Source organism: Canis lupus, chromosome 1, assembly GCF_048164855.1.
Source record: "Canis lupus baileyi chromosome 1, mCanLup2.hap1, whole genome shotgun sequence".
Lineage (NCBI taxonomy): Eukaryota > Metazoa > Chordata > Mammalia > Carnivora > Canidae > Canis > Canis lupus.
The window spans coordinates 28,237,478-28,250,362 of NC_132838.1; the positions used below are offsets into that span (position 1 = coordinate 28,237,478).

The window sequence follows — 12,885 nt, forward strand, 5'->3', positions numbered from 1 at the left end:
ATTAGTTGGTGATAAGTGTTATGTAGACAACTATATAATAGGGACCTACTTAGATTGAGTGGTTAGAAAGATGACTCCAGGACAACCTTTGAGCTAGAGTCCCCACAGGAAGGAAGCAGCTGTGCAAAGATGGACAAACAAGGATTCTGGGCAAAGGAAATCCATGCTCCCGGGGAGTTAGGGTGAGGGGGGTGGACTCTGTTCTTGTCCCACTGCTCACAGCAAAGTCTGTTAGCACAAATAATTTTCTTTCTTTCAATGAATTTATATATTCCTTCAAAAATTAGCTACCTAAGTTTGCACTTCTGGTAGATAGTTTTCTGTCCAGTTACTGACCAATGGAACCACAACTCTAGCAATGGGATTGTCCACGATCTGAAAAAAAGCATTCATCTTTAGTTTGAAGATGACATATTTTTTATGGGCTATGAGGCTATTTTTATAGTTTGACAGTTACATTCCAAATATAATTGTCAGCTGGAATATCATTGTGAAGAGTTATAGAAAATAGGGAAAGTATTAGTGGCTAGATAAGTTCTACTCATGTCTCCTCAAAGATGTCAGATCTGATTCTCATCCATGCATTCATAAGAGACATCACTATCATCTATCAGACAATGATCCTTAAACTTATCTTTAAATTAAAAAAAACTATGGAATATTACTCAGCTATTAGAAATGACAAATACCCACCATTTGCTTCAACGTGGATGGAACTGGAAGGTATTATGCTGAGTGAAGTAAGTCAGTCGGAGAAGGACAAACATTATATGTTCTCATTCATTTGGGGAATATAAATAATAGTGAAAGGGAATATAAGGGAAGGGAGAAGAAATGTGTGGGAAATATCAGAAAGGGAGACAGAACGTAAAGACTGCTAACTCTGGGAAACGAACTAGGGGTGGTAGAAGGGGAGGAGGGCGGGGGGTGGGAGTGAATGGGTGACGGGCACTGGGGGTTATTCTGTATGTTAGTAAATTGAACACCAATAAAAAAAAATTAAAAAAAAAAAGAAAGATCATGGAAAAAAAAAGAAAAAAAAACTTATCTTTAAATTAGAAGGGATATAGAAATCACCATTTGAGTAAATATGACTATATTTCACAAAAGCCACATTTTTCTAAAAACCCCCTTTCCTTTTTCAATTCTAGAAATTCTGAAGTATAGGGCATAGCAATCAAAAGCTGAGCTCCAAATTGTTTCCTCTCAAGGAAAATGAAAACACTGTATGACAATGAAAAATGGCAGAGAAGATTTAAGGGCCAAAATCTTTTGCACCTTCTCTGTGTCAATCTCAGGTTTACATTTTTAATACTCTTTGGAAGATTCACAGTAAAAAAAGAGCACCTTTTTTCATCTCTGTTGTATGCAGACATAAGCGTATTTTACTCACTGAATTATTAGCTTTTCCATATGCCTGTCAATTTTTAGAAAAAAGCCAAGAACTTGTAAAATCACATGTCAGAATCTGTGATTCAGGGAGAGAACAAATGCATCCAGCTCCCAGAATAACCTCAGAACTGACCCAATTGAATCTCAACTAAGGCACTTTCTAAGAACATGGTTGCTTCCTCTAACTTTCTATGAATTTCCTCAAACAATATTTCAAAAGGACCAAGGCCTTTCTTCAGATACTCAAAATTTAAAACTGCTCACCTCTTCATCAATTTTTTTGGAGTGGTGGGGGAGGAATATCATGCTACAAATCCCCCCAAATTGTTCAAATAAGGAAAGGCTTTCCTATGAAATCAGCATTTCAAGAAACTTTTGGCAACCTAACTCTTTTCTATTGAGTTATATTTTAAATAATTGCATTAAAAGAAAGACATTAGAAGAGTGAGCACAAAGTAAAGTCTACTCTATGCCTTTGGGTCATTCTAGAGTAGACTAAACACACTGGACCAGAATTCATTCATTATGGAATGGTGAAAGCTAGTCCTTACTCTCTTCCCAAACCTTGACCACCCCCACCTGTGCTTTCTGGAAGCATTTGACTCAAGCTTGGGGCATCCTGTGTCCTAGTCCCGAGTACAAGCACTATAAAGTCTGTAGCTACCAAGTGTGATCTACCAGGGCAGTGTGATCTGGTGTGATCTACCTCCAGAAAGGAGGTCATTTGTATCAGTTGGGTTTTTTTTTGTTGTTGTTGCTTCTTAAAGCCCCACAGTGACAATTTTCAGAGGTCTGAGTGAAATGCTATTTCCATGGAAGAGTTAACAAATGAATTATGAATATTTAATAATACTAGCCAACCAGATAATTAAAGGAGACTGGTAGGACCAAAGCTTCCATATAAATAAACCATGCAGAGTCCATTGTTTGTGGTTGCTGAGAATGATGATCTATTCCATGTCTTATTCCAGTGAAAGGATATTGGTATGAATATGCTTCCAGGGATAGGAAGATAGGAGTCCCAAAACACAGAGGACCCTTTTTCTTTTTCTTTTTTTTTATAAATTTATTTTTTATTGGTGTTCAATTTGCCAACATACAGAATAACACCCCATGCTCATCCCGTCAAGTGCCCCCCTCAGTGCCCGTCACCCATTCACCCCCACCCCCTGCCCTCCTCCCTTTCCACCACCCCTAGTTCATTTCCTAGGGTTCAGAGTCTTCATGTTCTGTCTCTCTTTCTGATATTTCCTACCCATTTCTTCTCCCTTCCTTTCTATTCCTTTTCACTATTATTGATATTCCCCAAATGAATGAGACCATAAAATGTTTGTCCTTCTCTGATTAACTTATTTCACTCAGCATAATACCCTCCAGTTCCATCCACGTTGAAGCAAATGGTGGGTATTTGTCATTTCTAATGGCTGAGGAATATTCCATTGTATACACAGACCACATCTTCTTTATCCATTCATCTTTTGATGGACAACTGTAGAGAAGGTATCACTTTTCTCTTCTGCTTTTTATAACACAATCAAAAAGACACCTCGTTTCTTTGGTTCTAGAAGTACATTACAGAAAGATGTATAAGAGCCTGTTGGCATTTTGCTTGGTGGTGGTTTTTCCTTTTGGGCCTCTCAAGTTCTGTACATGAGCAATTAAGTGAGGACTGAGTATGCATAGGGGGAATAAATGATTTGCCCTTGAGGTAGTTTGTAGCTTCAAGGAGCAAAAGAAAAATGCTAACAAAGGAAAGGAAATAGTGGCTTACTCAGGGTCAAAACAAACACATCTGCTGTCTTAGGGGGAACAACTTGTTGATACAGATGAAGGAGTGCTTTCTCACAGGAGAACCACAGCATCTTGGCAAGGTATTTCAGGGAATGGAACTGTGGTGAGGTGTGTTCCTCCTGGGACCTTTCATTGCACCACTCTGACTTGCTACCAAAGGCTGCCTGGGCATGTCAATTCTAGTGAGTTCTGTGCATCAGTGGGAACTGAGAATATAGAAAAAAGAAGAAAAAATCATAGATGTGGGTTATTTCAGAAAACTGGAGAAAAGAACGAGGAAAGTTATGAAGCTTGGGGAAAACATTAATACTATGAGTCACACATACCTGAAGTTTCCATCCATGTTGCAAATTCAATTTATGTGATGAAGCACACATCTTCTTTCTTTGTTTACTATTTCAGATTCTCCTTCCCACTTGGCAATTTCTTCTGCTGGATTTCAAAGCCATGATTTTAAAGCAGGCTGCGCTGACCTTGGCAGATTGGTTTGGTCATGATGGTTTCCTAGACAAGGACTACACCAAGGGGAATAGCAAGTAAGATATTTCCAGTGAAAGCAACACTGTGGTGGAGAAGTTATGAATGGTCCCCAACTTCTTGAATATGAAGCTCTACTTGGTTCAAATTTACCAGGTATATATTATCTCTTTACTGCATTTGACCCTGGCAGGTCTCCCTGGTATGAATGAGAGGAAGCTAAGTCTAGTAACAAATATTCCCATTATAATCCAAGTAAGTCAGTTGCAGAGCCTGGGGGATGGGAGGCAGTCAGGAAGACTCTACTTTATACTGACGTTCTGAAATTCAAGATGTCTTTACCTGGAGGAGGAGTTGGGAAACTATAGTCCACAGGTCAAATCCAACTCAATTCTGGAAGCTAAGAAAAATTTTTTACATTTTTAAAGGGTTGTAGAAGGAGCAGCAGCTGAGAAGCCTTAAGATACTTATCTGACCCCTTACAGAGCAAGTTTGCTGACTTCTGATAGGAGCCTGCAATTCCCCAGAGCACTAAAAATGTTTCCCTGAGACCAAGGTAAGCAATCACTGATGAGAGAAGAAAGTGGGCGTGGAGGATTCTTTGGGAGGTGTTAGGGCCAGGCCAGACAAGGTAGATGCTCCTGGTGTCTGCATTCCTTTTGGCAGAACACAATCTCATGGCTACAGCCACCTGCAAGGGAGGATGGGAACTACAGCCTACTCTGTGCCTAGAAGAAAAGGAATCCAGTTGGTGAAAATGCAGGTGTTATAAGGTACACAAGGTTAACTGCTAGAAGAATTAAATAGGCAGTCGCTAAAGAGTTCAGGAAAAAGCCAGAACACTTCAGACTGAGGTTATGAGGTTATCGCGGTGGTTTCCCAGAAGAGGTCAAACTAGGATGGTCAAACATCAAGAGAGTGGAAAATGCAGGTAACTGGAATGAGATCACCAAAAGCACAAAGCTGGAAAATTAGGCTTGCCCGGGGAACTATGTTTAACAAGGGAGGAGGCCCACAGGGGAAGTTCTGAAAAATATTCTTAGAAAGATTGGATTCAGCGAGGAAAAGGCCTTGAGTGTCAGGCCGTGGCACTCAAGTGGATGCCAACTTTTAAAAATCATTCAAACAGGGATTTTTTTTCCTGATTTTTATTTTGTTTATTTTTTGCTTAAGGGCAGCATTGTCTCCGAGTCTGGAAACTCTAGGTCTTGAGGTCAATCATGTCAAAGGCTTTATACTTGTCTCTGGGCAAAGGCTACACTAACCTTCAGAAGATAAGAATGTTAGAATTTCGAGAAGAGAAATGAAATGATAAAAACTGACCCATCTCTTTTGAAAAAAATTAAATATGTAAATCACACATTTATAAGAATATATGAGAACATTTATACTTAGTTTAAGGAACAATAATAAAACAAACATACCCACCACCAGCATAAGTAATAATAGGACATCGCCAGTATTGATGACATAACCCCACACAGCCTCCTCTTTTTTTTTTTTCTTTTTTTTTTTTCAGCCTCCTCTTTGATCACATGTCCCTCTCTCACTCCTTCCTTCCAAGAAATAATAATCCTGAATTTTGTATTGGTTGTTCCTTGCTATTCTTTATAGCTGCACCACTTATGGATGGATTCTTATAAATGTATTTTTTAATGTTACTTACTTTTGACCTTCGTATAGATAGAATCACATTATACACATTCTCCTATGACTTGTTTTTGCTCTCAATATTATGCTTTTGAGACTCATGCAAGTTATGGCCACTTGTAGCCAGAAGTTAATTTATTTGTAGACTATCTTACTCTCTGTTATCCATTCTATTCTTGAGAGCCCTTCCTCTTTCTTTTTAAATTGAAGAAAATTTGTTTTCCAAAGAACACATTAAGATGGACACAAAAACATAACAAAAACAAGAATATGGTTTAAGTGAAGGATGCATTGCTTTTTGTAGAACATTAGAAAAATCCAATGTATCTCTCCTTGGAACTCCTTGTTCTGTGGAGTGTGACTTATCATATTCAGCTTGATTTGCTATGACATTATATGTACTCTTTTTGGTGGTTTGTTTTTAAATCACCAGTTTTTGCACATGATTGAAGGTCTCTAGCTACCTTAAAGACTGTCCCTTTTCCCTTGTCCTCCTCTATCAGTTAAGAAGATTCAAGGCCCTTTTGTACTAACAGGTGTCTGATTACATTTCATGACATTTTTCACAAGAGCCCTCTTGAGACCATTTCCTTGCATACTGCAGGCTGCTGACAACATGTGGCTTGATTTTTCTCATTCGGTTCTTCTGGACATAATATAAGTCTGATAGTGATAATTCTATGTTTTTTTTTTATCTTCATTGGACTTTTGTTCTTGAGTTTATTAATGGCGTTATTTAATAATGACATAAGCCATTGTCCCCTTCATGGCCTGGCTGAGAGAATGTTTCTCGGTTCCAGTTGATGCATGCATTCCTCCGTTCACCCAAGACAGTGTGAGGATTTTGATTCAACACCACAGGAACATCCACACACAGTCCCATGAGAGAAATTTAACTGTTCAGTCTCACTTTCTAATGGAGGTTTCAAGAGTATAAACAACCAAAAAAAAAAAAAAAAGAGAGAGAGAGAGAGAGAAGGGGGGGAGTATAAGCAACCATCTGATCTCTTCCTACAGAAAGAGACAAGAAAATATTTCTGAGAGAGGTGGAACATTTTACTTCTCAACGTTCCTGTAAGTTTCTTCTCCTTTCTGTTGTATATTTCATGGGTAGGTTTCAATTCTGAATAATTAGTATGCATTTGCCTCATGAGAACCACCTGTGTTGCAAAAACTCATTTTTAAGCTTCTCTGCTTAAAGCAATCAGTTCCATAAATTATACATCCGTTATTTGGTATGCATTTTCCAATAGGCAGTCCAAAGCTGTCCCACATGAATAGTCATTTTCACATTAAAGGTAGAAGCAGCCTGGGAGCCTGATTTTCTAGGGTTTTTTCCCCCTCTCTTTTTAATTCCTTTTTTTTTTTTTTTTTTTTTTTTTTTTTTGCCAAGAGGAAAATACTCTTCTTTTGAACATCCTATTTATTCCTGATGAAAAGCTTTGTTTCTATCTTCAGAAACATCATTTTAGATTTGTGTAATCAGTTCAGCACACTGCTTCTTAAAATGATAAATAACTATCAAATTAAACTTGCAATTAAAGTTTACTAAAAATATAGGTTGCTGTAATTTTGTTGGCGATAGAAGTACAGAAGTAGAAATGATTAATGATGATTACTAATTATGCAGCTGTGCTCAGAACATATAAGTCTACAGACCCATGGTTCTAATGCTAAAATAAGGGCTTTATCCGAGAAGAAACCTTTGTAGACAGTATCTAAATGCAGCTCATTTCTAGTTAGTAAACACCCCCAGCTCCTCCTATGGCTGAGCTTGACAAAGAAAACCAGAAAAATAGAGTGTTGGAATGACCATCTCAGTTCTCCTTTCTTTTGTTGGTACTTTTTTGTTGATTGTTATATTTGAACTGAAATAATGCCATCAACATGAGAAATTATCAGGTATTAATAATGGTGAAGAAAGGATCATCTTGTTAAAACCCTGACTTCTCTCTTTCCTAAATCTTGGATAAACCATCTGGTATTTCATGTGAAAAACGGCTTATTGAGGAGACTAATAGAAATCAACTAGAGAATAAAATCACTAAATATTTAGCTTATAGACCAAAGACCTGGGTTTGATCACTTTATCTGTAACTTTAAAATAAGGAAACCTACAAATTAGGTAGTTCTCAAAAAACATTTCACTGTAAACTTTTTTTTGATTAGCACAAAAATCACATTTTCCCTTTTCTATTCTTCACTGCTGCAGAAAAATCATTATTTTAGGAAACACAATTTTACAAATAAAATTACAGAGATCTATTAAGGTTATATGAAATTGGGGGTGCCTGAGTAGCTCAGTTGGCTAAGTGTCCCATTGGTGATTGCGGCTCAGGTCATGATCTCATGGGTCCACTCAAGGCAGAGTCTGCCTGAGATTCTCTCTCTCCCTCTGCCCCTCCCCCTACACTGCTCAAACTCTCTCTCTCTCTCTCTCATAAATAAATAAATAAATAAATAAATAAATAAATAAATCTTTTTTAAAAAATAAGGAGATATGATGTTGTAAAATCTCAAACCTAGTTCTCTCATATCCTGATAATGTGTTACTTTCAGCCCCCAATACATGAGCAAAAAACAAACAAAATAAAACAGAGAGAGAGAGAAAGGAATGGGGAAAGAAAAGGGAGAGAGGGAGACAAAGGGAAAGAAAAAGAGGGAGAGAAGAAAGAACCAGAAGAAACAGAAGAGGATGTTTTCGCTTTTACAAATGGCAAATGGGATCCTGACAAGGGAAGAAAATAACAGTGATAGGGAAAAAATAACATGGAAATATGGAAACAGCTATCACCCATTAAGCATAGCTACTGAGACCACCACACTGTAGTTGTATATTTGCAGAGATTTAACCTATTGAGTCAGGATGATGCATGCACCTGTCCTTCAGAGGTGATAAAATAGATTGAAAAACTGAAAAAAGATAGATGCTTCTGTTGGAATCTACTTCCACCACTGAAGTGCAGAGTGACCTTGGCCATGTTATGAAACTTGTTTACCCTTCTTTCCTCTGGTGAGAAATGGTGACAATCTATCCACCAAACCCACCTCACAGGATTCTCTGAAGACCCAATGAAATCATTTTTTTGTGTAAAAGCTCTTTGAAAGCTGTAAAGCACCAAAGTAACATATAACATTTGACCACAAAACAAAACAAAACAAAACAAAACAAAACAAAACAAAACAAAAAAAAAAAACTGCATACCCTCCTGGGCCTGGCAGTCTCAAGTCAAACCCAAAAGGAAATGGAGGAGATGGATCATTCCCTTTTTAAGAAAAATGCAGCTTATCCTTAGCCAGATATTTAAAACCACCTTTGAGATTATCTGAGTGTTTAATATTAAGCAACGGAGTAAGCAATTTTATTTTATTCTCATAACCATAAAAATCTAAAGACTTTTTTTTTTTTTTGACAAAGTGGTTGAAAGAAATGCTGGAGGAAGGAAGCGCTCTCAAGGGACCTGGGTCATTTGACTCCCCATTACAAAGCACTGGGAGATGCCTGCAGGGAGCATGGTTCAAGAGGAGCCTGCATCTATCCTCTCTGCCTTGTCCTGAGTGATGCAGAGCAAACTGCAGAGCTGGAGAAACAGCATCTGGCCAGAGGGAAAGTGCCTGCCCTCCTGCAAGGACCAGCCAGGCGCCTCCTGTCAGAGCCTGCCAGTTAGTGGTGGCTGTCGCACATGGTTAGGACAAGGGCAGATGGACGCAGGAGCAGAACTGCTGACGTGTGGCCTTTCGCTTTGGACAGCAGCTCAAACTTCTGAGGCTTCAGAAAGGAAATAGACATTTGGAAACGGGACAACAGGATTTTCCCCTTCGACTGTTCAGGATGTGGTACTGAGTTTTGGAGGATTAAGAAAAAAAGAAGAATTTATTGCTTATTCTCTTAGGGCTCTCAAGGCTTATCAAATGTTTTATCACGTTTTTCTAATATACAGCCTTTACCCAAAAGCTTTGTTTGCACAAGGGTGTGTCCAGTCCATGGGTGGAGAATTTCCATGATTCTTTCCACTCTGTACTATGTTCCTCCCTCCTTTGTCCAGTTGTCCGGGGTCTCCGTCCACTGTGATCCTAAAATGCTTTGATTGCAAGGGTCAACTTTATTTGAGATTTTAAAGCTTCAAGGACCAAAATGGTGGGGAAAAAAATCAGAATTATTTTGGGATAGGACCAAATATTTGTTAAATGTCTATATAAAGAGCAAATGTGGCTCTTTCCTTACTTCATCAAACATCCAATTGTATTTGTTAAGTAATTATTCAGCCAATACCATGTCATAGACACCACATACCTTTTTTTAATCCTTCAATTTGGCACATTAGCTGAGATGATCAATTCTGTCACTGCAGTGGTAACATTGTTTATGCACTTAAACATCTTTCCCACTTGTGGTCTTTTCCCAACTCTTGTGTCTGAGACAGTTGTTGATAGTTGTTGTGTGCTGGGAATTTTTAGAAACACCAGCATGATTGGGTGGGCAAATATCTTCATCAAGAAGTCATGAATTGACTTGAGATAAGGAAGGGTGATTTGAAAACCTTCTTTCCGGGATCCCTGGGTGGCGCAGCGGTTTGGCGCCTGCCTTTGGCCCAGGGTGCGATCCTGGAGATCCGGGATCGAATCCCACATCAGGCTCCCGGTGCATGGAGCCTGCTTCTCTCTCTGCCTCTCTCTCTCGCTCTCTCTCTGTGACTATCGTAAATGAATAAAAAATTAAAAAAAAAAAGAAAACCTTCTTTCCCTTTGTCTCATTTGTACTTTCTCTTCCTTTAGTTCTTCTCTGTTGTGACTTCTGTCCTATAAGTCCCTGCAAATTTGACATGTCACACACACATCTATACACTACTTCCTTGTACAGAACAATTGTCTTATTATTTTGTAAGAGAAAATCATAGATTCATATGTAAGAGATAAAAGTTGATGTCAGCTCCCTCTTAGACTACAGACTTCAGAAACAAAAGAAAAGGAGAGCTGTCTGCACAAGAACATATCCACAGATTGGGACAGTCAATTCTCTCCGCTTCAGGAACTAGTCCATTCTGAAATCACAATGATCATTCACCGGCACCAGAATGACCAGCATTCCAGGCATCCTGGACAGCAAATTCTGGGACTTTCTTTTCATTAAAATGCAAAAGAATATTGCATTGCATTGGCCTGCAGCACACTTTTTAACCTAAAAGCAAATTCTAATTCTTTGAAGATGAAGCAATAAAAAAGAAATCTCAAACCAAAACAAACTTAAGTCTCTCTGGAAAACCAATTGATAAATACATTCAAACTGTGAATATATTTTCAAGCTTCTAAGCATTTATTTATTTAAAAATAATATGTGTTTCTGAAAACAACTGTCTTTTGATAATCTCCCCAGTACCAGAGCACACATAGATACTCCATGGAATCAAGGCCTTGTAGGTAAAAAGAATCATTTGTTAGATGGATTCTTCGGGAAAGAAGATCATACCAGAATCTTTTTTCTTTTTTTAATTGTATCCTCTACACTATAGTGATCTACTATAGCAATCTATTATAAGTTGTATTTGTAGTGAATTTGTAATGTGTCAACTTGGCTAGGATAAACTACCTTTCCCAGAATTCCTGTTCCAGTATGTTTCTGGTTAAGGTGGGTCATAGGAAAGATTCTTATGGAAGTGTGAACACAAATATTTGCATGGGTCCAGCTACCCATGGCCCCCACTCCTGATGGTCTTTTCTCTCTTAACCTGTACCTATGATCTCTTGGGGAACTCCTGCAACCAGGTGATGGAGGAAGAAAAAACCCAGGCCTAGTGTACACATGATTGTGCATAAATGGCAGATGCCACTTAAAGTGGACAGCTGAAAAGAAAATGCTCAGGTGAAGCATGACAGCCCTGTTCTGAGATGGCCCTGAAGGATAGTGCTGAAGGGAAACACTCTCAGGGTGTGGCACTTTGAGCAGGCGCCTGATTGTCCATTTTGCTTGGAAGGAGATGTGTCTAGAAGTGTAAGTCTACACTGATTCATGGGCCATGGTTAATATTTAGCTGGAAGGTCAGAGATTTGGAAGGAACATAATTGAAATATTGGTGACAAAAGAGATCTAGAGGAACTGATAGGCCTCACCAAATGGGCATGACATGTGATGATATTCAGGTTCTACGTGAATGTTTACTAAAGAGAAAACTCAACAGAGGAATATTTACTAATCAGGTGGATAGGATGAGCCATTCCATGGAGCCATTCCATCATTGCCCAATTGGTTCATGAATAAAGTGGTGATGGTGGCAAAGATGGAAGTTATACGTGGGCTCAGAAGCATATACTTCTGCTTACCAAGGCCATCTGGCCATGGCCACCATTCAGTGCTCAGTCTGCTAACTGCAGAAATCAACACAGAGCCCCTTACATGCCAGCATTCCCAGCTACCAGCTAGCCACCTATTGGCAGGCTGATTACACTAGATCAGATCACTTCCTTTATGGAAGGGACATGCTTTGTTCTAACTGGAATAGACACTAACTCTGAACACAGATATGCCTTGCTTGCATATAGTGCATCTGCCCCAGGAACTTATTTCACCAATGAAGTACAGCAATAGGCTCATGCAGTTTATTGGTCTTACTATATCTCTCAATGATCAGAAGAAGCTGTCTTGATAGACTGACAAAATGGCTTTTTGAAAACTTGGTTATGGTCAGTTGTCCAGAATGCAAAGTATGCTTTAAGTCATCATCCAATATATATTTCTTTTTCTCTCATGGCCAGGATTCATGGATCTGGGAATAAAGGGTGGCTATGGGAAAGGCTCCTCACACTGTTATCCCTAGTGATCTGCTAAACTTTTGCTTCTCATCCTTATAATATTAGACTCCGCTGGTCTAGAAGTCTTAGTTCCCAAAGGAGGCATGCTTCTACCAGGGGACCCAATGATGATTATATTGAACTGGTGCGCCCCTGAACAAGTTGACTCCTGCCACTGAATCAACAGGCAAAGAAGGGAATGACTGAACCCAGGCTGCTTCTGCGCAGAGGTAAAGGGGAGTGTGTCTCCCGTGCTAAAATCTTCTAAGTTGTCTCTCAGGAGTCCCATATCCTGTATTAGGTATATCGACTCAATTAGTAGGACTGCTACTGGCCCAGACCCTTCAGGAATGAAGGTTTGGTTCACCTCCTCAGGCAGAGATCGACAACTAGCTGAGGTCTTTGCTAAGGACAAAGGGAATGTGGAATGGGTACTGGAAGAAAGCAGTTATAAATGCCAACATGACCAGTTGCAGACATAAGCACTGTAATAGTTGTATTTCTTCTTTATTATGATACGACTATATAGTTACATATACATATATATGCATATAAATATATATATTTAACCAGTTACTTTTTGTTTGTTCTTTCTCATCCCCTTATTATCTAACATGTGTTAATAGTAGCTAACTTAGTATCTCAATATATAAGTTATAGGATAGCAAAGGGGAAATGTGAATCAGCTAGAACCCCACTAAGAATAAACATCACCCCAAGTCAAAAAAAAGAACTTTGAATCCTCTTTTTGGGCAAAGTTATGTGGTTTTGGTTGGACTTGGGATAGAT

General features: G+C 38.8%; 1 long non-coding RNA gene across 8 annotated transcripts in view; it reads right to left on the reverse strand.

Annotated features, from left to right (window-relative positions):
* The window catches only part of LOC140632364 (uncharacterized), a 107,663-nt gene that overhangs the window by 49,467 nt on the left and 45,311 nt on the right, over positions 1–12,885 (reverse strand). For 7 of the 8 annotated variants that reach the window (XR_012029929.1, XR_012029911.1, XR_012029902.1 and 4 more), the window contains exons 2-3: positions 3,510–3,698; positions 3,164–3,389 (exon numbers count right to left, since the gene is read on the reverse strand). This is a non-coding gene — a long non-coding RNA (uncharacterized lncRNA). Of the gene's footprint in view, positions 1–2,584; positions 3,390–3,509; positions 3,699–12,885 lie in introns of those variants that run through there. The other variant, XR_012029924.1, reaches the window with a different exon arrangement.